This window comes from Cryptomeria japonica, chromosome 3, assembly GCF_030272615.1.
Source record: "Cryptomeria japonica chromosome 3, Sugi_1.0, whole genome shotgun sequence".
Lineage (NCBI taxonomy): Eukaryota > Viridiplantae > Streptophyta > Pinopsida > Cupressales > Cupressaceae > Cryptomeria > Cryptomeria japonica.
Window position 1 is genome coordinate 376,885,114 of NC_081407.1, and position 26,804 is coordinate 376,911,917.

Here is a 26,804-nt window from a genome sequence, read left to right on the forward strand (position 1 = left end):
TGAAATAGGATAATTAATAATACGATGAATACATATGTTTTTAGAAGAATAAGATTCATTAATTTAATTAAATAATTAAAGAATTATATAAAATTAGACGAATAATAAGTACATGATCAATGAGACATTTTAGGTGTCTACATTTGCCCCTCTTTGAGACAATATTGGAACAACGTTGTTTCAAAGAAAATGAAAAGTTCGTGCCGCAGTGTGCCTTGATGATGCTTAGGGTGTAGATATGCCCCCTCAGGAAATCAGTCGAAAAATTATGGAATTGAGAACAATTTAACGATACCATGCTAGTGAGCAATAGTTTTTAGTTTCATGCGATTTTGAGTTTGTTTGACCTATCTACAAGTGATTTGAAATTAAAGGGGACCATGACTGTTGGAGAGAGAAAAACCCTAATTTGAGCTATAAATAGAAATTTGACCTCTTCATTTGCTCATTTTCTTTCATTTGAGTTCATTGAGTTATGTGCGATTTTTGAGCTTTCTTGCGACTATTTGAGCATCATGGCTGGCTACAAAGCACAACAACACCTGTCAGAGTGAGTACGTTCATACCAAAGACCACCTAGCACTGGAGGCATGGTACGTGTTTGAAATTTTATCTCATTTTTGCCCGATATTCTCAAAGCGCAGTATTTTAAGTGTTGGCATTCGTATGTCAAATTTGTTGCATTAGTTCTTATTGTTGTGCAAACGTGTTAATTGTCTCACAAGCATCTAACCATGTCACATGCATACTTATTGCGTTGCAAATGACTATCAATTGCAAATCAGTGATAGATGTGTCACATAATTCATAGCCATCTCGCATGCATGATAAATGTTTCACATAAGTCATTAATATGTTGCACATGCGTTATAACTATGTCGCATTCGTTGAATATGTTGATTTTTTAACATGGTTGATTTGGAATTTTTTCATGCGAGTATATTATCTGACCTTTTCATCATTTTTATCTACAGTAGACTCTTGGCGTTCTTGGATGCAAGCAGACAAGGCCTAGTGGTCTTGATCTTCGAGGTGAGTTACCTACTGAGGATATTCTCCTTATTAGACATCTTGGGTTGTATCATTGTTTACATCTGCTTGAGATTACAACCAATAGCGCCTTGATCACTTCTTTGGTCGAGAATTGGCACTTAGAGACATGTTCATTTCATCTTAAAAATTGGTGAGGCCTTGATCACTTTAGAGGATGTATGGTGTATCTTGCACATTCCAATTCATGGTGAGCGAGTAGTCTATGATCACAGGGATCATATTAGAGGACTCTGTGAGCTCTTTGAGTGTGAGGAGGATGATATTGCCTTGAGTGGACGATACGAGATTGCATAGGGTGTGCTAGAGGACACTTATGATGACTTGACGGTGGTATTATGTAGTCTCATTGGAGGTCTTGTGATACCAGATAGGAGATGTCATGGATTCCCAGTCAGATAGGGTAGGGTTATCTATGGTATAATTATCGAGAGATGTTTCTATGCACTTGGGGCTGTTGCTTGCTTGCCATGTTGTATTATCATATGCATGGGATTGTCTACTTGACATACAAATCTATCAGTTGCGGTGTCACTTTGCTCTAGGTCTGGCCTTGGGTGTAGATTGATATCTTTCGACTAGTTGTACATGTTGAGCTTCAGGTAGAGGAGCCATATGCATATAGATATACTCTAGGGATCAGGCATAAGATGTCAGGTAACACTTTGTATTGGAGGAACTAGATTGACATATCACAATATTTCATTTGGAGACCCTATTTTGATTGCCCCGATTGGGCGGATGATGGACAACACTTGCCATTATGAAGACATAAGAGGTATCTTATAGGACCCATAGTTGATACTCAGAGGATCATTGAGCTACACCTCTTAGGGGGGGTGCTTAGGCAATTTGGAGAGGTACACGGTGTCCCTGATGTGACAACTTATTTTGCTCAAGTTGCATGGGAGGTGTCAGATTGGGTTTCCTATATACAACCTCATGTGGCTGCTCATGAGTTTGATTCACTTATGGCCCAATGTAGTGGGGATGGGGAGATGGGGTGGCAGATCCAAGTACTACACCTTAGTACAATGCATGGTGGTTGAGATACAGGCCCGTTCCATTAACTGATCCGATAGTGCCTATTAGACAACAGCATATAAGACATCAAAGACACTAGATGGGAGACACTGAGGAGGAGGGAGATGACGAAGGAGATGGTACGAACATCAGAAATGGTAGAGGTGATGATGGAGGAGATGGTGATGAGGAGGACATAGAGATCAGTGAAGACACCGAGTCCAGCAACATCGGTGATAATGATGATGATTCTAGTTCAGGATCATCTAGCAGTGGGGGAGAGGGTGAGGAGGGCTCTCATGAAAGTGATATCCTAGAGTTGGAGGATGTACTTGTTGCAGAGCTAGGTGGGCAGGGTGGAGGATAGGAGGGCGAAAATGATGATGATCTACAGGTCCCTAGAGCTTGGATCTAGAGCCTAAAGGATGTGAGAGCCATGGAGAAGCAGAGACACATAGATGACCAGGTCATGTTTCTTAGGGAGTATGCAACCGTGGTCATTGAGGTAGATCAATTTCGTATTGAGCGGGATGATGTTGTGTAGAGAGCACGATTGATACTAGATGCTTATGATCAACAATTTGGTCCGGGTACAAACATACAGACATAGGCTGATAGGATTTTTGATGCTACAGAGGAGGCCTTATATTATAGACAACTTTATGAGAGAGTTGTTCCCAAGGGTCAGATAGCACCTAGCTATCATGAGTACATGTCTCGGAGTTGTTATTGATGGAAACCAACTGGTAACAGGATTCTACAGGATCACCAGCAACGCATACATCATCTATTGGCACTGGTAGGCACAACAAGTTCATTCATCGACATCTAGTTTACACCGGCAATGAAGCATACTGACACTCAGGGCGACACGAGACAAAGTTTTGTTTATATGAATTATATTGTAATGTAATTAATTATTTGTAAGATGACATGATGTATTGTAAAGACTCATATATGTATGAGATCTTATAGGTTATTTTGATATAAAAAATATACATAATAGAAGAGAGGCGATTATGTAATAGATCATAGAAGATAGGTTATGTGAGCGAATTTCATTCACCGGCAAGGTTTTTGGTTATTGTTTCTGACAGAGCTTAAACCGATACTGAATCAAGGATTGCAGATGCTATTTTGAGCAGTACATTGTCTTGGATTTAATTATCCATTTTGTAGTCAGTGAGACTCTTTCATTGAGCAGTGAGCTCTAGGCTGTTGGCCTTCTTGCATGTGCAGGCCCCTATTGTAAATAATATTTATTCATATTGGACAGTGAGTAAATATTGTGGGTCACAAATCCCACTGAGGTTTTTCCCTTACCGGGTTTCCTCGCTAAAATATCTTGTGTTATGGTGTGCATTTATGTTGTATCTATTATTTCTCTTTACTGAACTATTTCTTGTTTACCGATACATTAATTTGGGTTGCAAAGTTATAAATAAGTTCAAATATTCCATTAACTGGCTAGACACTGATTCACCCCCCCCCCCTCTCAGTGTCTTTGGGACTATCATTGCATCTAACACACACCACAAATAACAAACAAAGAAAAGGATCATGCCCATCCCAACTCCTCTAGTCACTTGTGGAAATCCTTGAGTAGCATAGAAACATGACCTATCACCAAATGATAAAAGATAAAGACTAACTAGGACAAAATTTGATAGCCATATTGATTTGTGTCTTTGCTTTGATTGTTTGATATGATGGTTGATAATGTCTGATCTTAGAAAATGCGGACCTTGTTTAATATTGACCTGTCTGATTTTGAGTGTATCCTCTTTTGGTTAAGACAAGATAATGATCACTTGATATGAATAGTTGATACAATTGGTAAGACAACTTGATCGGTTTGATTGCAGATTGTTGTTTAGATAGTTGTATCCTTTGTTAACTACATGTGAAGCGTTTGTTGGATATCTGCTAGGGTGTTTGATTCTTGTGAGATATTTTATTGCAAGTTTTTTAATTGATTTTGATTGTTTTGTGCTTTTTTCAGGATCATATTTGAATGTTTTTGGTTGATTTTTTCAAGACTTTTTTTTGTTTTTGATTGATTTTTCAAGATTTTTTATGCCTTTTAGGGATTTTTTGAGGACTTTTTATGCTTTTTAGGGATTTTTTCAAGACTTATTATGCTTTTTTGGGGGATTTTTTTAGCTATGCCTCTAGTATGCAAACCTGTTATGATATGATGATTAATAGAATACAAGTAGAAATGATGGAATTTTTGATATGAAACTATGTTATGCAATATGATGTGCTGGATGAAAATGCATTTTCTATTTGGACAAGGATGATTTTTTGTGTTTATCATTGTGTTATACATTGATTGTTTTGAAGGTATAAAGCATTTTAGAGATAGGCGTTCATTTGATTGTCAAGAACCCTTGGACCAACCACCTTAGCACACTGAGTAACTAAGATTTGTAAATGGATACACGAAAAAATTTCCCACTGGTTCCTTAAAGTTTTGGTCTTTTTTTCCTATGTGTGTGTAATTGAATTTATTATAGATCTTATGATCATCGAAGACCATTAGCATCCTATGTGACTAGCTACGTAGTCTATTTTGACTTCAAAAGCATCCTAGATAGAGCCTCACTTCTAGTGAATGTCTATAGCCCTGACGAGGTTATCACTGTAATCTCTTGAATATTACTCTATTGCCAGCAGGCATCCATATCCCAGATGGAGTTACTCACATGTTCCCATAGCCAAGATTTTATTGCACTTTTGATGCATGATATTTCAATTATATATCTTTGTTCTTTTTTTTGATAGATATGTAAACATAGCTACATTTTCTCTTTTATCTCTTGCATTGTCTTGTAAGTAATGAAACCTACATGGGTGTGACAATTGTAGAAATGTTGAAGCATAATTTTGGATTTTTTACTAGCCACATGATCAACTAGGTATCTTTAATAATTTAGAGCAACTGTTTAATGTGTGAGATATAACAATTGATAGACTTGGGAGACAAGGAAAAATAGTGAAACTTCTACCCAACCATAGACAAAGCCTAACCACTAGGTGATGTTGAAGATGATTGACCTTAGGTTTTGAAATCTTCCTGTTCGAGTATCTAAGAAATGAGATAACCTTTGCTTATTTCATGTGAAGATAGGTGACTAATTAGGATTGATTTTCCTGGCTTTTCACGCTCTGCTAGGTTTCTTTGATTCCCTTTGAGAAATAGATCTCCCACTTTGAATTTTCTTGGCCTTACTCTTTTATTGTAACTCCTTCCCATTCTATTCTAATAGCCTTGCAAGTGACTCAATGCAATCTGTCACTTTTCATCGAGCATTTCTAGCTCTTGCAATCTTGCAACTCGATAGTCTTTCTCTGATATGATGTGTTTCAAGGGAACTCTTAGAGAAGGTAGTTCTATTTCAATGAAGGCATAATAGTTTTTGAACCATAGACCAAGTTGTATGGTGTAGCACCTGTGGTTGTGCGAACACCTGTTCTGTATACTCATAGTGTGGGATTCAACTATAGATGCCAGTCCCGTCCTGCTTCATTGACAACTTTCTTCAAGATTTTCAATATTGTTTTGTTAGTTGCCCCTGCATGTCCATTAATTTGTGGGTAGTATGGAGTTGCAAATCTTTGTTGAATTTAGAATTGATCACATAGTTCACGCATTTCTTGATTCTTGAACGAATGCCCATTATCTGTTGCTATACACATTGGGACTCCATACAGGCAGATGATATAGTTAATCATGAATTTAGCTATCTGCTTTCCAGTGGTGTTTGTTAGAGGGATTTCCTTGAACCATTTTGTGAAATATTCGGTAATTGTTAGAATAAACTTGTGTCCATTGAAGAAGTAGGATTAACTTTGCCAACACGATCTAGCCCCCATTATGACAATGAACATGGTAATGTGATAGGTTGGATATCCTAAGAAAGTGCATGAATAAGATCCCCATGTATCTGGCATTATCTATATTTATGTACATATCTAGAAGCCTCCTTTTCCATATTAGGATAGTAATATCTAGTTCTTAGTAGTTTCTTTTCTAGTGTAGGACCACTGGAATGTGCACCACAAATCCTGTCAGGTACCTCTTTTAAGGCAAGTTGTGCTTCTTTGGAATTAAAAAATTTAAGAAGTGTTTCATCAAGGCTTTTTCTATACAATGTGTTAACAATGATGGCATGTCTGGATGCTTGACGAATGATGGTTTTTCTTTGATTTCTTGATAAATCAGGAGACATTTACTGATCATATAGGTATGCATATATCTCATTATACCATGGGGATTCAGGACCCAAAATCACATACACATATTCAAATGATGGAATCTCATATATTGGTACCATCAATTGCTCTACTAAGAATTCTAACTAAGTTTCATTGCTAGGCATGTCTAGGAGAGACCCCACTGTAGTCATTGCATCAACTGCCTTGTTTTGCATCCTTGGAATCTGCTCAAAAGTGTTGTGGCTGAAGTGTTGCTTGAAGTATTCTACCATATGTTTATAAGGCATTAGTTTATCATCTTTAGTGTTGTAATCATCATTGAATTGATTGACATTTAGTTGGGAATCACCATAAACCTATAGCTATATTATCTTCCACCATATGGCAGTATGAAGTCCTATGATGAGAGCCTCATATTTAGCTATATTATATGTGCTAGGAAAGTTGATTTTGAATGAAATTAGAATTGAATCACTCTGAGGAGTGATAAAGAGAATTCTGGCACCTACTCCATGATTTGTGTAGGAACCATCAAAGTACAATTATCAGCTGGTGGATGCTACCAATATGAAGATAGACTCATTAGGAAAATCTGTCAATAGAGGGTGACTATCTTGTAAATGAGCTTCTGCCAATTGATCTGTTATAAATTGACCCTTAATTGCTTTTTTGTCCACATATTCTATGTTAAACTCACTCAACATCATGACCCACTTGGCCAACCTTCCAGTTAATGTTTCTCTGATCAAAAGGTACTTAAGAGGATCAAAGTGTGTAATGAGATAAAATTTATGGCTTAGCATATAGTGTCTAAGCTTCTAGGATGTGAAGATCACTGCTTTATAGGCCCGTTATATGGGAGTGTAATTAAGCTCATATCCAATAAGTGTTCTATTGATATAGTATATTGCTCTCTCCTTCCCTTGGTCATCATATTGTGCCAAGAGGGCTCTCAAAGATGAATTTGTTACTGATATATACAGTAGTAAAGGCTTGTGTGGAATAGGTGGAACTAACACTGGTGTAGTCAAAAGATAATCTTTCAAAGAATGGAATGATTCTTGGCTATGATTTGTCCATTCAAAGGTGACTCCTTTCTTAAGTAAGTGCTGAAATGGGTGACATTTATTTGCTAGTTGTGCAATGAAAGTTTTTATGGACTGCAATCTTCTTTGTAATCCCCTTAACTGCTTGAGCGTTGATGGTGATGATATTTTAATAATTGCTTTGACCTTTGATAGATCTACCTCAATTTCTCTATTAAAAATAATGAAACGTAGAAGTTTGTCAGTTGTGACACCAAACATACACTTCATTTGATTTAACCTAACATTATATTGTTCCAATTGGTCAAATATCTTAGCAAGAACATCAAGATGAACCTCTCCCATTTTTTATTTGGCAAGTAGATTATCAACATAATCATCTGTGATATTATTTATCATGTCATAGAATAATGCCATTGTAGCTCTTTGATAAAATTTCCCCAACATTCTTAAGACAGAAAGGCATGGCGTTCCAACAATATGTTCCCCTTGAATAGGTTAAATGTTGTTTTGTGCTGGTCCTTTGGTGCAATCCTTATTTAGTTATAACTTGAGAAACCATCCATAAGAGAGATCATTTCATTCCCAACCGTCAAGTCAACGATCATGTCTATATTGGGAAGTGGGAAGTCATCCTTAGGAAAAGGTTTGTTCAAATCCTTGAAATTCATGCAGATTCTTATACCCCCAGCAAGTTTAGTTACGGGTACTAGATTTGATATAAATTTTACGTAGTCAATGGGTCTTATAAATCCCACATCTAGTAGTTTTTGTAGTTCTACTTTTACCAACAAGTCGATCTACAAACCATGTATCTTTCAAAGTTTTTGTTTGTATGACTTAATTCCTGGTAACAATGGTAAGTGGTGTAGAACCAATTCTGGGTCCAACCCTGGCATATCGACATATGACCAAAAAAAGTTGATTGGTCTTTGTTTGAATAATTGGAAAAAGTTATCTTTCTCTTTAGGATTTAATGATTCAGCCAAGTGTATCTTATGTATGACTTCAACCTCTCTCATATTGACTTCTTCTATCTTTTCAACAAGTAATGAAAAAATTTCTTGGTTAATGGGAAGATCATTTAGCTTTCTTTTTCCCATGTCTATTTCATTAGGATCTTGTGATGTAGAAGAGATTTCTTCTCCAAAGTATGTTATTCGGTCCAAGTCTATTGAAAATCCAACTTTATGATCATCATAAGGAAATCCATCTCTAATACCTAGGAACTCTACTATAGCTTTGTCATTTTCAAACCAATCTAGATGTGGTGGTTTCTCTTTCCCCCAGTCGATTAAGTGTGGATGGATAAGACATAAATCCTTACTCTCTTCTGTGTGAGGTGTTTCTGATATTATAAATACTCGGTTGTCATAAACATACTTTATTGACACAATTGGATCTAGTTCTTTATCTTCATATATAATGCCATCATCCACAGGTGATTGATTGTCATAAGCTCTATATGCTGAATATGTTCTACAACTATGAGTATACATGAATTCATAATCATGAGAGTTAGTTATGCTTTCAATATATGTCTTAATATCCGATCCATTTTCATTTAGTTCATCAAATTCCTAAATAGGACAAAGAGAAGTTTTGTCAATATTAACAAATAGTGAGACATTGCTATGACTTGTAGATCCTTGTTTTGTTGTAGAGAAATCCTCCATTTTCGGTATAAGGCATTCTAGTCTTTCTATGGTTGAATCACTCGTTGGCGCTAAACCCGTTCTATCGCCATGTTGGCATGTGAAGATATTGCAAGTCCCATATCACTAGATGGTACTATATTTGTATCTTGGATGAAAAGTTGGAAGCTCTCGACAATTGACTCATCAATAGGGTTGTCTTCAGTCAATTCACTTCTTTGAGATAATGGGACAAACACCACTATTGAAGAATTGCTTTGAGGTGTTGATTTAGAATCCTATGTAGGTCTATTTAATATATCTAGTGTATGTTGTCTAGCCTTTGATACTTTTGTTATGTGTTTGTATCCTAAACCTTGATTCTTTGGTTTCTCCTGAGGTAAAACAGGTTCTATTCTTCCTTGTCTTTGTGGTCCCAAGCTCATTGTACCATCATTGCCATGTTTCAGCAACATTTTGAAACCATTTCTGTATTGATCCAAAGGAAGCTTGACTATAGTCATGTCATCTTCTTCTCTGTATATCCATTGGCTCACATCTTCATCTAGAGATTCATCTTGTAAATCTCCCTATCTAATGAATGAGCATGAGTTTTAATATCTAACTATCTCTTTCCCTTTGTCTTGTCTACTTAGAGAAGATTGAGGTTTCCCAAAAGATCTTGGAGAGATATAATTGCCTAACTATTGGTGGCTCTGCAATGGAATACTCCCCACATCCCACTTCTTTGATTTGCAAAGAAAGTGTCGTAGGTATATACGAGGTGTAGAATTATGTGTATTAGTGATTTCTAATGACTCCAATTGTGATATGAGTGGAGCTTCTTGGTTAATAGGTACTTGGTTATCAACACTTTCCTTCAAGTAATTACAATGTTGGAACGTGTTTGGGTCAACATGTATTGTGAACTCAATGCCATTCTATGGAAATCTGACACATTGATGAAATGTCAATAGTATGACTTGCATGGCATGAATACATGGGCACCCTAACAACATATTATAACCGAGCTCTCTATCCAGTACATGGAATGTAACATCAATTGTAATAGGTCCTACTTGTACTAGAAGAATAACCATGCCTTTTGACGAGCATTCCTCATTATCATATGCTTTGATGTTTATTCTCTTTGTGGGATCACTATGAAACTCAAAATAGCCCAATGCTTTGATCAATTTGAGTGTGCATATGTTGAGACAAACTCCTCCGTCTATAAATACTCTTCTAACCTTTTTCTTATCTATATACGCCTCTAGGTGTAGATGATCGTTATGTAAAGCCCTGTCTATAGGAACATATCACTCTGTGAAAGCAACATGGGTAGAAGTAGCCAAATTTTCCACCATGGATTGGAAAGTGTTTTCATCTATGTCACGTGCCACAACTAAATCTTGAAGAGCCTTATTTAGAATAGCTCTGTGATTTGGTGATATTTGTACCAACTCAAAAAGTGATATTTGTGCAGGGGTCTTTTTCAACTAATCAACCACATTGTAACTTCCTGTTGTTCAAGGAGGGTTCTAGAAGGTACTCCTTGTAAGGTAAATTTTGACAGGCGTGTGATAACTACACAATCTCTATCTCTTGGGTTTATAGTAATGGTAGCAACTATCTCATCTCATGCATTGATAGTATTGTCATACATGACCTTTATATAATTTGCAATATTCTCGTGTGTTCTTGAGCCGGAAGATTTTCCCTTGTCATGCTTAACAAAAGGATCTTTAAATATAGTATGATTTTTATTTTTTGATCCTTTGTTGGTGTCCACTATGATGTCTCCTTGGTCTATTAGATCCTGGATCAAGTTCTTTAATTTGTAACAGTTTGATGTCTTGTGGCTCTTTGTGTGATGATAGTCACAAAAGTTGTTGTCATTCCACCAGGTCGGTTTGAAGGGACCTGGTTCATATACCTTGATTTCAGGAAAAGTGATCACATTAGTCTGTATCAGTTTCTTTAATGCTGATTCAATAGGTTCTCCCAGTGGCGTGTAGTTCCTTCTTGGGGTGTTGATTTTTTGAAATCTCACATTAGTAGATTGTATGGCATTTGTATTTGTTGAAACTATGTTGTTTTCTTGAAATCGGCTTTTGTTTTGAAAGGACGATTGATCTGGTCCTTGTAAGGATACTATGGGTTGAGCTTTTTTTACAACATGAGCATCAACAACACCGTCATTGGTTACATTCTTGTTTTTGGACCAAAACCTTTGTTTATCATTGTTGGTGTTGTTAACTGAATCGTGCCATATTTCAATATTCCTTGTTCTGAGAGTCCTTTCTCATATTTTAGGGATTTTTCTGTGATTTGTTTGAATGATGTAAGACATTGCATTTGTATAGGGTACTTGTTTTGAGGTATTAGGTTTTCTATAAACATGTCAAATTGTTCAATTTCCAGAATATGACTCTGACATCTGTGGTAAAGAGATCTCCATCATTGTAGAAATGTTGCAAATGTTTCATTTTCTTTCTTCTTTGTAGTGCATAAATCCATCAAAGTGACTAGGGTATCAATATTATGTGGTAAATTTGCTATGCATTGCTCGGCTAGCTCACCGCATGATGTGATCTTTGGTGGGAGATGTGAAAACCATTCTAAAGTAGAACCTCCGAGACTCTTAGGAAACAATCTCATCGAGTAGGTATCTTCATATGCAACCTCTATACAGGTCGTGAAAAACTCTTTGATATGATCTCTAGGATTGCCTTTTCCTCGATATCTTTCGAATTCAAGTGTTTCAAAGTGAGGAGGGGAAGTTGACATGTATAGCATTTGATCAAAAGGATATGGACGTAAGTCTTGCATCATATAGTTTTTCTTGTCATTGTCCCTTTGTATATTTGTCATTTATTGTTGGATATATTGGACTTGTTGAGTAAGGATTTCTGTTTGAGTTAATGGTGCGTTTTGTGCATACATATTCCCAATAAATGGATTAGTGGTGGTGTAGACAGGAGGTTATTGAAATGTACCATAGCTATAATTTTGTGTGTCCTAGGTTCCACTAGGTGGCATAAAATAGGCAAATTGTGTGCCAACATTTGGTTGAGTCATGTGAAATGTGTTAGTGGAACCAAAGTACATATTCTGATGACTGTATATTGATCCCATCGAATGGGAAATTGAAAGTTGGGTTGCACTTGTTGCATTTAAAACTTGGGATGTTTGTGTTTGACTTTGTGTAGGAGCACTTAATACAGTTGATGCAGTTTGAGAAGTGACACTGCCCTATGTTTGAGTGGTAGTATTAACACTTGATGAAGCCATACTAGTTTGTGAGCTTTTAGTTGGAATTATAGCTGCTTGGGTGGATGATACTTGTGCACTTTGGGTAACTTTTTGTGTAGAAATTGAAGCCGCAGCTTGTGTTTGTGGTACATTTGATGTTTGACTAGCATTTTGAATCAAAGTAACCCCTAGTGGTAAAATTGTTGTAATGTCAAAATCTCGGGGTAACTTAGCAATATTTTACATTAATAAGGTGAGATGCCTACTACTATCATGATTGATAAGTGTGTTGAGGATCATCAGGACACAGGGGTCTTGTTGAGTGGCCTCAATTTCTTCATGTGTCAAGTTCCTCTTGAGTTTCTTGCATTATTTTTTATTAAGATAAATGGGTTTTACAGGGACCCAAAACCCAAATCCATCCAAAAAATATACAAAGTTAACCAAAAACTAACTAACTGCTAAAAAACAACAAAAACAGGGGACTCACCCCAACAAGTCAAACCACAAATAACACAACGGAAACAAGAAACACCAACCAAAAACAACTAAGAGCTTTCAAAATCTCAGTATTCTTCTGGATCACTTTGTTATTGATCTCTTGGAGTTCTTCCATGATGAACCTTGAATTGCCTCTTTCCTATTTTTTGCTCCTAGTCCCGGTAGAGGGTCCCGTAGATGCCTCCATATCCTAGATTTTCTTGTCCAAGTTAATGTCTGAGGATAGTTCAAATCTATCCATATGATATTTTTGCAAGGCGATATCCTTGTTGACTCTTTTGAGGCCTTTTGAAATGTTATACATTGCCTCCTTACTAACCTCCACCAACCCCTTAAGTATTCCCTTTAAATCTTGGATTTCATTCTCCAACCTATCAATCCTAGCCTCATGTTTTGTCTTCATGACCTTAATATCTTCCATGATTTTTTTGGACAACTTCAAGAGTTTATTAGTTTTATCAGGCGTCGGATTCTCAGTGAAAGAGTCCACAATATCCTTGATCCCATGTTTCAGGAAATTAATTTCACCAAAAACCCTTCGAAAGCATTTCTCTTGAATAGGAAACGAATTGCCCAGGAGCTTGTCAATATCCATTTCATCACATTTAATCTCATTTGAGTTTCTTGTATCATTGGCATGTTGTTAAACTTCAACTATCTACGGGGTTGACTTTTTGATATATCCATATTCCATGTAGGGTTAAACAACGGGTCATTTTTTGGATCCATATTACTTTTTTTCTTTTTGTGACCTTGTGACAGGCATTAAGAATGCTAAATGATGACCCTAGGATCTATGAAAAGACTATGAAAAACCTAGATTATGAGTGCAAGAATTGATACTAAAAAACTATAATGTACATGCAAACTATATTGACACTCTATTAGGGATTAGGACGAGGAAGTTGTTGAGGACCTTATTGAGGTGCTTGTAGAGAATGTTGTTGTTGTAATGTCATCCTCTCAAGTCTTTCTTGAAGAAGTCCTTGTGCAATTTCTCTATCAATTCAATGGTCCCTTCTATATTCTTGGTCTATTTCAAACTCAACTCATATGTATTGAGGGGCACTTGTTTTTAACTCCCAAGCCAAGTTATCTAAGTCGTCACAATTTCTCGTTGACTGTCATTCAGAACTAGATTAGGTTGTTCAAATGGGAACAAACCATCAGCTGGTAGACCCATTCTAACTCATGTTATGACTCCTAATATGATTATCCATACAGTGGGGGACTATGACAGACATAAATGGAGACTAGACAAGGACTAATACAATTATTATAACGACTATACAAGGGCCTATGCAAAGATTATGAGGATACAATTAGGATGTAAACAAAAACTCTATAAGGACAATGCTAAAACTTATACAAATATTACGCCACCGTATATGAAAATTCTATATAAGGACTATAATGAGGACTATATGGGGACAATGCAAGGACTATGTAAGGACTAATGCCAAGATTATGAAGACTATGCAAGGACTTATGCCAGGTCTATGGACTTTAGGTAAACCTATGATCACAAGTAATAAGATGTTTCTTTTGTGAATGTTTTGGAACTTTTTTGTAATGTTTGTTTTGTTTTGGATGGACTCTTTGTTGAGGTAACTTTGTTTGGAATGACCAGTTTTGTCAATTTTATGAACACTGTATACAAATAAGTATGGCCAATTGAATTTTATTCTGACAGACTCTGTGAATCAGAGTAACAGAAGGTGAAGGACCTAAATAAGCCCATAAATTGAATCAATACTGGTCCAACACGAGCGATACACATAAAGACACAAAAAACAAAGCTTAGGCTAGAAATTTGAAACTATCCAATGAGGCCCTTACGAAATATCAAAATAAGAAAGACAGATAGAGAATATGGCAGCACCGGCTCCACTTCACAACACACACTTCTAGAGCATGCCAGTTTATCTTACCCTGAAGATCCGAAGATCTTATCACCAATGATTTCTATCTCATAATGCAAGGTACATGAAGGGTATCTATGGGTACAATCCACACTCCCTAGATCATCAATGTGGGATTTGGGCTACTAATTTTGATTCATAGTGGGGGAAGTTTTGAGGTAAATCAGGTGGCTATACATGTGGTGGCTAGCTCATTTAAGAGATATCCTAGCCTGTTGAACACAAGTTTTTACCCATCTGGCAAACAAGCACAAAGGGATTTTGACTTTTGTCAAGACCAAAGAGGTATTTTCAAGTCGATACTGAGGGAAACCATCGGTATAACATAGAGACACCAGTTGATTTATGGTTTTCACCAAAATCACAAATATTTTTATAGCGAACCGAAAGAGAGTATTGTTGGGTCCTTCCCTTCTAGAATCAACGGGGATCTAGAAGGCAAGCCCTATTTCTTAAAAATAAAATTTTGAGTCTCGTTAACACTTTTCTCTTGCACCCAGGTCCACGAAATCTATGGGAGAGGATAGTGTGTGTTAACAGTAGGACCACTCTAGACACAAATAGTTCTTTTTTCCTTAAGATATTGCAATGTGCGTTAGGCTAAGCATAAGCCAAATTCACGTCTATTTTAAAACCCAAATTTGAGGTGTGAGATACGCATGTTCATGTCAATTATAAGCACCAAATCCAACAATGAATCCATGCATGTCCATTTTACTTGCATCACATGTCAATTTTAAGCACAAAATCCAAAATTGAAATCATGCATGTCAATTTTAAGAACCAAATCTAAAAGTGAATGAAAATCCAAGAGATCCTGCAATCAAAAGTATCGTAACATAAATTTCTTGGACTGATCAAGCCTTCTCTACTTTTTTCCATCACACTCTGCAAACAGAAATTCAGTAAAACCTAGAAAACAAGAGAAAGCTGAAAACTAAAAAATAGAAAGGCTCCTATTTTAATAGACATATGTGACATACTATCTAAACGATTGCGACATAGTGACTAAATGATTGCGAATTTCTGCTAAGACGATTACAAAAAACGAACAAGACAATTACACAATCCTATCAAGACGAACATGAAACCCAAAAATAGAAAATGAAACCTGCAAAACAAAAAGTTGTCCCAGAATCAAATTAAATTAGCTCATCTTTGTTCATCATGTTATATTTCATAATGTAATTCTACACCAGGTATAGTATGTATCAAGGGTAATTTGTTCTTCTATCTCTTGGATTCTCCTTTCTGCTTTTAACATTCATTGATTGTATCCTTCTTGTCTTTTCTGCTTTGTTGTCCTTCTGGAACCTAAAATTTTAAACCTCACTTTGCCTGCCATAAGATTTGCATATTTTTTAAGAAGGATATGAAGAGCATAATTTCAGAATTTAGAAATTAATGATGGGTTAGACAGAAACACAAAATTGCGATCTAGAACAACAAAACTAAATGAATGCAAAACGAATGAGATATGATATCTTAACGAATGCGACATGGATTCTAAACGAATGTGAATTTTTGTAGATACAAATATGAATTATTGTCTAGGTAAATCTGACACACTGTGTGGACGAATGTGGAATAGGGTGAGGACAAATGTGGAATGATTGACTACTCGTGCAAAATCCATACAAAACCTACAAAACCTGCAAAATATCATACGACCTTGAAAAACACAAAAAACAAACACAAAAGATAATTAGTTGCAGGTTCACATCGGGTCACCATCTGTTTATCAATAAAATTCATCATAATTAACTAGAAATACTAAGGAAATTGCGAATCCCTATTCTAGCTAAAGAATTCTAAATAAATCAATGAAAGTATGTGAGATAACAATAAGGATATAAAGATAGCACTTTATTAAAAAAAATAAAAAAATAATAAGGATATAAAATATTGAATCAAAACTCCCTATTCCATGATCACATGTCCCTTCCATTTCTCTTCTCTTCTTTGAGTAATGTTGGCTCTCAGATATTATGCTGCTCTTCTGCAAGATAGCACAAAGATTCGAAGTTCGTGATTTTTCAAAATGGAGAATTGATTCCAAATTTATAGATTCTTGGAGGAGATTGATTAAGAGGTGGAAGTGTAGTGAGCTAAAAAGTTGATTGATAGTTTAGGAGGTGGAACTCAATTGATTGAATTGATAAATGAATAGATTGAATAGATAATTGAGTTAACTGGGGAGATGACTGATTGAGAAAAAGCTGATTGAAAAATAGAAAAATAATGATTGGAGAGAATCATAGAATTGATTTAATTAATCAATTAATTGAATTGATCAATTAGTTATTAATTTAGCATGTGTTGTAGGATTTTTTTAATTTGAAATTCAATTTCATTTGCATGTAAATTGAACTTGATTTAGATTTTCAATTTGATTTTGCATGATAGTAAATTAATTATTTTAAATTCAATATGATCTTTGAATTCATGCAAAATTGATTTAGACATTCAATTTGATTTTTGCATGATATTGAATTTAGATTTTCGAATCATGAAATTCAAATGCACATGTATTTGAAATTAGATGAAATTGGAATTTGGGAAAATTCGAATTTGGATTAGAAGAATATTGAAATTAGACGAAATTAGAATTTGGGGATTTGGAATTTGAATTTTGAGTTGGAAGAATGGATTAATCAATTAAATAATTTAAATAAATTATTTAACTATATATATTGAATTTTAATTAAATAATAAATATTATTCAATTAAAGTTATTAAATCATAATTAATTAAATGAAAAATATTTAATTAATATAAGAAAGGGCTTGAATGATTATTTTATGAGGAATAGAAATTGAAATAGGATAATTAATAATAATAGAAATTGAAATAGGATAATTAATAGTAATTAAAAATAATAATACGATGAAGAAATATAAATTTAGAAGTGCAGTGTCCTAAAATTGCACCCCTTGCAATTTGATCACATTTTGGACCCTCACCTTATCTGTTTATTTGGCTTAAGGCACAAGGATAAAATTGGGAAGTCAATCCAATTTGAATTTAAAATTTAAAACTAATGTGAGAAAACTTGATGACTGCAAATATGACTTTGTGGCTATTAACAAGTTTAAAGACAAAGAAGAGGCTAGCTCAGAAAAGATAAAATACACATGAAAATAAATGTGAACACAAATGTATAATAAACAAATGTTGCAGAGGCAATGAAGTTCCTACAAAAGATTGCAAGAATGGTCTTTGATTTTTTGTTAGAATATTTCTACTATAAATTATGTACATACATGTTATGAAGATTTTGATTTTAATGATCTAAAATATGAAAGTTCTTGAAACAATAAGGAATAGGAAACCTTGTCTCTTTAAAATTGCAGGATTGTATCGGGGGATAGAGAATTAATAAAGAAACTCAAGTAGAATAGTAATATTGACAAAAACATGGATAAGATCAATTAAAATGGCTTGCACCGTGGAATAATTGAAATTATTTGCCAGATGATGCGAAAAAGTGCTTTAAATAATCTCCTTCCCCTCTTTGTCAAATGATATTATGTAGTATATATTAATATTGAGATTAAGCTTGTTCTATTTTTACTATGAGGTTAACCTCCTCACAAGACTAAGTTGATTATTTATTACTTTATAATAAAGAGGAATATCATAGAACTTTCTAAGTAGAAGAATGAGAAATAAAAAGTATAAGAATTTTAAGCTACATACTTATTTGTTTATGTTTATAGCTACAAGCGGGGAAATTTTTGTTCTTGTAATAGTGGAGTGTGGATGGAACTTTGTACTTTTTTTTTATTATTTAAAGTCCTACATTTAAGACCCACATAAGTATTTTTACACCTAACAAAGAAAGCGTTAATGTATCTAAAATTTCATTTAGATAAATCCCTTAATACTATTACAATATATAGAATTAATTGTAGCATTATTTTTTTTCATGGATAGAAACTAATATGAAAATAATGGAAATAAAGATAGTCACATTTAAATAGAGACAATAAACATTTTCATGAAGTACTTAAAATTGCATATATTATTGTTGCATGGAAGTTTTTACATATGTATCTTCTTTTAACCATTTTGGCCTTGTAAGAACGTCAAGGTAAATAGTGTTTATTGCCATGACTTTTGATTACTAACCTAAAATATTCATAACCCATCTTCATCTCAACTTATCAATTTGTTTATATGAATGTTGTTGTGCTAGAATAAATAAAGCTAAAGAAGGGTTGAGTGGTTCTCAAAGGCTAGAAAAAGTATGTGTATATTTTATCAGAAGAAAGGTTGTGCTATAGATGGGAAGGGGATTGACTGTAATAGGATTGAATTCTCGATAGGAGAACACTATTCAAAAAGTATGGGTTGTAGCTCTCCTTATGGAAAGGAGAGTATAGCTAGGAATATACGAGGATGAGACAATTGTTTGATGTCTTGTCGGGTTGTACTGCATGCAAAGGAAGTGGATGGTGTATAGGTAGTCACTATAATTGCACTAGATTTGTGCCTAGACTTTTTTATCACACATACTCTTTAGTGGCTTGTGGACAACGATATTAAAGATTTAACAACACTAACACACTTATTAAGATTTTACATAATGCCATTGCCACAAGTAAGCTGGTGGGTTGATAGCCAACTAATGTTATCATTTGTTGGCCTCACACCTTGAAGATCTATTTATTGTGTTCATGCCTATGCAAGGCATTCATCAACAAGCCGTCCTGCTTAAACATATCAAAAAATGAAAATGATAAAACTGATGGCCTTTGTAGATCCCTTTTACCCCTCTCTAAAGCAGTATTTGGTGGCCATCTTTTGGTTTTCCTTGGCCTAGTTTTCAATGGAGTAGTAGTTTTGGATTTTTCCCCTTTTTTTCTTAGACGAACAAGGAATCTAAAAAATTGTGCATGATCATGCCACTGTATATACTTTGATAAGATGGGTTGAGCTTAACTGGCACACTAATAAATGATAGCTTAGGTGGTCGGGCCCATAGCTCTTATTAAACCTTCATTTTCATTTTTTAATTTATGTCATCATTTTTCCTTATGTTTGTTGGTCCTACTGTTGGGTTTTCTCACTCCTTATGAGACCTCTTTCTTTTGATGTTTGATTATTATGTAAGTGTTTAGGCCCTCTATCAGAACAATCTTTAGTAATGCATGCATCTAAAATTTTGAAAAACTAAATTCCCTTTAATGCACCAAACTGATTTTACACATGTGAATGATAGTTGAATAATGCTTGATGATTGGGACATGAATATAATGAACGTCTTTAAATATAAAGGCACATGTTATTAAAAAAAAATGTCTTTAGGTAAGAAGGATAAAGTAGGATATTAGTACAAATTTAATTTAAGGCAAGACTACCTGGTGATAGTATTAATGACTTTGTGACTATGAACTAGTCCTAAGATAGAAAAGGGGCTAGATCACAAATGATAACATGCATATGAAAATAAATGATTATTTGTGTGTAATAAACTAGTCAATAAGACAAATGTATAAGGATGTGTGAACATGAGAATGAAAGAAAATAATAGATGCATAAGAACATGTGAAACAAATTAGATGAATAATCAAAGACAATAGATCTAAATTTACACAAAATTATTTTGTTTATAATTGAATTTATGGGTCATGTTTGCCCTCCTCCAAAACATTTAGATTTATTGATGTAAAGGAAAATTATATGATGTACAAAAGTTAAAAATTGGTTGAAAAATTTGTTTACAAAAGTTTTTGAGTTTTTTTAAAGGCAATGAGTTTTTGAACAAGATTAGGTTCCTTATCAACATGTTTCTTAGGATGAGGAGGGGAAGAAATGAAAGTGAGAAGAACATTGGAATCTTGCTTTGTGATAATAGGATTATATTTGTGATGTATTTGGGACCATATTTTTGCTCCAATTGTCTTTCCATATCACTTCTTTAACATATCCATTTAGCAACTTTTGAGATATTGTTAGGAGGTATCTTTGGTTTGTTATCATTAATCATGTGTTGGTTTTGGGGTTGAGTAGGATGTTGAATAAATATAGGCATCACATGAATAGAAACATGAATAGTATTTACTTGATTAAGCTCTAAGTTATTCTCTGAGGACTCATTTTTAGGAGAGAGAGCATCAAGGAAAGTTCTAATAATTTCATCTTCTTACTCCAAGGTATCTTTATGGGTAAGATAAACTTTGGGAGAAGGATTAACTATATCCATCAATGCTTCATCTCTAGGAGGAATGTCATTCATAAAAGGTAAAGTGACATTAAGGAAGGTGTTTATTATATCACCTTATTCCTCTAGCATATCCTTATGGGAGAGGACAATTTTAGGAGAAAGATCAACATCATGCATCAAAACTTCATCCTTAGGAGAGAGAGTTTTAAAAGAAGTGTTAATAATTTCTTATTGCACTAAATTATCCTCATGGGTAGGAGGATCCTTAGGAGAGGGTAAACCATAACTATGAATGAAAGGAATATCTAGATTATCATCATATGGGTAAAAGAAAACATCATGAACATCTTGAATAAAACTTGAAATTGAACTAGAAAAATAATTTAACAATGATCCCACCACAATTTGTCTCCTACTGCAACATGATCCCCCTCACTATCTGGCTCCATAAGAATGATAGTGAACATCCCTGAAAATCCAGTATCAGATACTGTGGCTCGATCAACTGATGTATAAATAGGAGGAGGAGGTGTATCCTTACCAACTGCTGTATGCTAGGGCGGGGCAGTAGGATATGCAGTAGCAGTAGGCTGAGAATCTATATGCTCACAACCATGGCTAGATGCACCCAGTCTACCAAGTGCATGCCTAACTAATGATGGTGCATCCTGTAGTGGGATCCTATGATCCATAGCAATGACCTTATATGCATCCAATTGATCACTGGATAAGCATGTGCTCATCTACCATAAAGGATCTATGTCATGCATGCGTGCAACATCCATCGACGATGGTATGTCTACTCAAACATATCGATCATCACTCGCTGATGCATCATGAATGCTAGTATGAGAGCACAAAAAATATCTACCCACCCGATTTGATATCATCTCATCCACTTGTGTGGCTATAGTAGCAACACTGGAAAATATGAACTGTCGAGTGTCATTTGGCACACTATCTGCAGCATGTACTAGGTCCGCACTCTTGGGAAGAACCACAAGGTTTGGACCAATCAATGCTCATTTATTAATGGGCGAAGGTGCACCTAGTCGTCTAAAATTATCCGAAAATCTGCCCTTCCCTTGCCCAACATGTTTTGGAAAATCAGTGTAATCAACATCATCCAACAAATGAAACTCTGCAAACAATTGTTTACAGAAATAAAGGAGCAACTCATCCTTTTGTGGCCACCTATGATGAGTGGGTAACCATCTAGGATAGATAAATGGTGCTACTAGTGCATTCGTGCACTTGGTAGGCATATAGTCTTTCACCCTACCAAAGGCCTGATAATGAGGAAACATGGTTTTCACATCAGCTGTGGAAACCCTATCATTCACTGTGTCCCATTTCAAAGTACCATGCACACTGCGTGAAAGGGAGCTATAGAATTCCTCCGCGTTGACCTCGCCATATGGATTATAATTGTCGACGAGGTCAATCATATGAACTAGCTCATGTCTAATAGTCTCACCCCTTTGTTTATTTGTGTGATCACGCATGTTTTCCAAAGTGATAAATTTAAATGATCTAAGGCACGTTGGAGTGCCTCAATAGTCTGATTGTAGAGCTACTGTCTCTCCTATGGAGTTGTTGCAGACCTATGTGACGTCTGCTCACTCCCATGAGGATGAACACTAGGCTCAAAAGTACTCGTATTATGTGATCCAGGCTCATCAGACATGATGCTCAGTGGATAATGTAGAACTAGACATATCTATCTCCACATGTGCATGTATGTAGTACACATTAAACAATAATAAAAAATGTATACATACATTTAAATCATTTAAAACATATTTAAAAACATGTAAATTAAAGAAATTAGATGTATACATTTTAAAGAAATTTAAACGTCATAAATACATACTTGAGTTAAAATTTTCTAGATATAAAGACAAAATTAAGATAAATTTCTAGAGATCTATACACAAAAGAAATTTACACAACTATAAATTTAATATTAAATTTCAATATATGTCTAATTTACAATTACATATATTTTCATATACAATAATTAATTTGAAAATTAGTCAAATTAAGACCCTAAGTTAAGTCAAATTAATTTACAATGAAGTAAAATTAATTTACAATTAATTCACAATTTTGCATATGTACAAATTAATTAATAGGTCCTAATTTGGTCTTATGTGGTCCTAATAGGTCGTACTTGGGGTGAAAGTAAATTTTGTAAAAGAAACCAAGCAGGTTTGCATTATCTTGAAAGATGTGGAAACAAGCTCATCAGCTGCCCAGAAGAGAGAAATTGGAGAAAAGCAGAGGAAATTGTTAAAGGGTGATAAATACATAAAGAGTATGCAATACAAACAAACAATGTTTGGAGTGTGTGATGTGGTCTCTAATTTATGTCCGGAGGGACTAACTGGTTTTGGAGTTGGATGGGGAAACCTATTGGGCCACGCTTGGAGGAAATCAATGTGTTCATGCAAGGGCCACCTTTTTTCTATTATGAGAATGATGCTTTTGCACTGAAGGATATTTGGAAGACAATATCCAAAAATTTCTATGGTGTGGAACTAGAGTTGGTAGACTCGTCGAAGTACTTTTCAACTTCCAGAAGACCAGAGAATTATGCTTTCAAAATCGCCCTTCTATTGGGAGATTGTGTACATAGCCTCTTGGTCTTCTAAGATGCTGAAAAGTGTACTTTGAGTCCTCCAACTCTGGTTCCACACCATAGAAATTTTCAGAAATTGTCTTCCAAATATCCTTCGGTGCAAAATCATCATTCTCATAATAGAAAAAAGGTGGCCCTTGCATGAACACAATGATTTCCTCCAAGCCTGGTCCAATAGGTTTCCCCGTCCAACTCTAAAACCAGTTAGTCCCTCAGGACATAAATTAGAGACCACATCACACACTCTAGACATTGTTTGTTTATTGCATACTCTCTATGTATTTATCACCCTTTAATAATTTCCTTTGCTTTTCTCCAATTTCTCTCTTCTGGGAAGCTGATGAGCTTGTTTTCATGTGTCGCAAGGGCCTTAAGTGCTCCTAAGGGGTGCACATGTGTCACAAGGGGCCTTAAGGGCCACGTATGACCCCTTGCGACAACATTTGGTCTTTTGTGGTCCTAATAGGTCCTAAGGGGTGCACATGTGTCACAACGGGCCTAAAGTGGTCATAAGGGGCCACATGTGTGTTCTAACACATGTGTGACCCCTTAGGACCACATATGACCCCTTGCGATAACATTCGGTCTTTTGTGGTCCTAATAGGTCCTAAGGGGTGCACATGTGTCGCAAGGGGCCTTAAGTGGTCCTAATGGGTCACACATGTGTTCTAAAACATGCATGACCCCTTAGGACACCTTGCGACAATATTTGGTCTTTGGTGGTCCTAATAGGTCCTAAGGGGTGCACATGTGTCGCAAGGGGCCTTAAGTGGTCCTAAGGGGTCACGCATGTGTTAGAACACATGCATCACCCCTTAGGATCACATATGACCCCTTGCGACAACATTTGGTCCTTTGTGGTCCTAATAGGTCCTAAGGGGTGCACATGTGTCGCAAGGGGCCTTAAGTGGTCCTAAGGGGTCACGCATGTGTTAGAACACATGCGTGACCCCTTAGGACCACATATGACCCCTTGTGACACCATTTGGTCCTATGTAGTCCTAATAGGTCCTAAGGGGTGCACATATGTCACAAGGGGCCTTAAGTGGTCTTAAGGGGTCACACGTGTTCTAACACATGTGTGACCCCTTAGGACCACATATGACCCCTTGCGACCCCATTTGGTCCTATGTGGTCCTAATAGGTCCTAAGGGGTGCACACATGTTGCAAGGGGCCTTAAGTGGTCTTAAGGGGTCACGCATGTGTTCTAACACATGCGTGACCCCTTAGGACCATATATGACCCCTTGCAACAACATTTGGTCCTATGTGGTCCTAATAGGTCCTAAGGGGTGCATGTGTCGCAAGGGACCTTAAGTGGTCCTAAGGGGTCACACATGTGTTAGAACACATGCGTGACCCTTTAGGACCACATATGACCCCTTGCAACAACATTTGGTCTTTTGTGGTCCTAATAGGTCCTAAGGGGTGCACATGTGTTGCAAGGGGCCTTAAGTGGTCCTAAGGGGTCATGCATGTGTTTTAACACATGTGTGACCCCTTAGGACCACATATGACCCCTTGCGACAACATTTGGTCTTTTGTGGTCTTAATAGGTCCTAAGGGGTGCACATGTGTCACAAGGGGCCTTAAGTGGTCCTAAGGGGTCACGCATGTGTTCTAACACATGCGTGACCCCTTAGGACCACATATGACCTCTTGCAACAACATTTGGTCCTATGTGGTCCTAATAGGTCCTAAGGGGTGCACATGTGTCACAAGGGGCCTTAAGTGGTCCTAAGGGGTCGTGCATGTGTGACCCCTTAGGACCACATATGACCCTTTGCGACACCATTTGGTCTTATATGGTCATAATAGGTCCTAAGGGGTGCACATGTGTAGCAAGGGGCCTTTAGTGGTCCTAAGGGGTCATATAAAATAATTATATACTCCTTAGGATGTATACATACACATACATACATACATACATGTTGCAAGAGGTCATATGTGGTCCTAAGGGGTCACACATGTGTTCTAACACATGCGTGACCCCTTAGGACCACATATGACCTCTTGCAACAACATTTGGTCCTATGTGGTCCTAATAGGTCCTAAGGGGTGCACATGTGTCACAAGGGGCCTTAAGTGGTCCTAAGGGGTCGTGCATGTGTGACCCCTTAGGACCACATATGACCCTTTGCGACACCATTTGGTCTTATATGGTCATAATAGGTCCTAAGGGGTGCACATGTGTAGCAAGGGGCCTTTAGTGGTCCTAAGGGGTCATATAAAATAATTATATACTCCTTAGGATGTATACATACACATACATACATACATACATACATACATAAACCTCAGGACATGCTATGAGGGGTCGTGTGTGGTCTTGAGGGGTCACACACATACACCTTAGGACATGCTATGAGGGGTTGTGTGTGGTCCTGAGGGGTTGTGTGTATTCTTGAGGGGTCACACACAAATCCTCATAGCATGTCTCGAGGTGTATGTATGTCCTAAGGCGGATATAATTATTTTATGTGTATTTATGTATGTATGCACATATGTATTTATGTATGTGTGTATGTATGTATATAGACATAGGTATGTATGTCTATGTCCTAAGGTGTACATATAATTATTTTATATCTGTGTATGTACAAGTATGTAGGTATGTATGTATGTTTGTGTATGTTTGTATGTAGGTTTGTATGTATGTGTATGTAGGTGTATGTATGTATGTATGTATGTATGTATGTGTACGTATGTATGTAGGTTTGTATGTATGTATCTACGTGTGTATGTGTATGTTTGTGTATGCATTTACATATGTATGTGTGTATCTATTTTCTAATATTCTAAACTAATATGATAGAATATATACAATTTTTTTTTTTTTAACAACTTAAAAAAACTAATTTTCTATTAAAAACGATTAAAAAAAAAAACAATATAAATTAATATGTTAAAATAAATACATTTAAAAAAAAAAAAAGGTACATACCGCTGAAACCATTCCAATCGGATCTCTGAGACTTTTTGCGCCCTCTTGCTTAACTCCAAGCCGCTCAATGCAAAATGAGCAGCTTGGACGGATTTTGGCACCTATATAGGGAAAGGGGTTTCCGGCCGGAACGGTTCCGGTTAGAAACCCCTTGCCATGAGAGCGCAATGTGGCTGTTGAATGGGGCCAAATCGGTCCAGCCGGAACGCTTTTGGCTAGAACACTTCCGACCGGAATGCTTCGAAAATGACCTGGCAAAGCGTGAGAGACTATGTTTACACAGGTATTTGGTTGCGTGTTCAAACACATTTTAATTGCCAAATTAATATTAAAATCATAATTTATAATCAAATCTAAATTAATTATATTTACTATTGATTTATGTTTAGTTAAGAAGG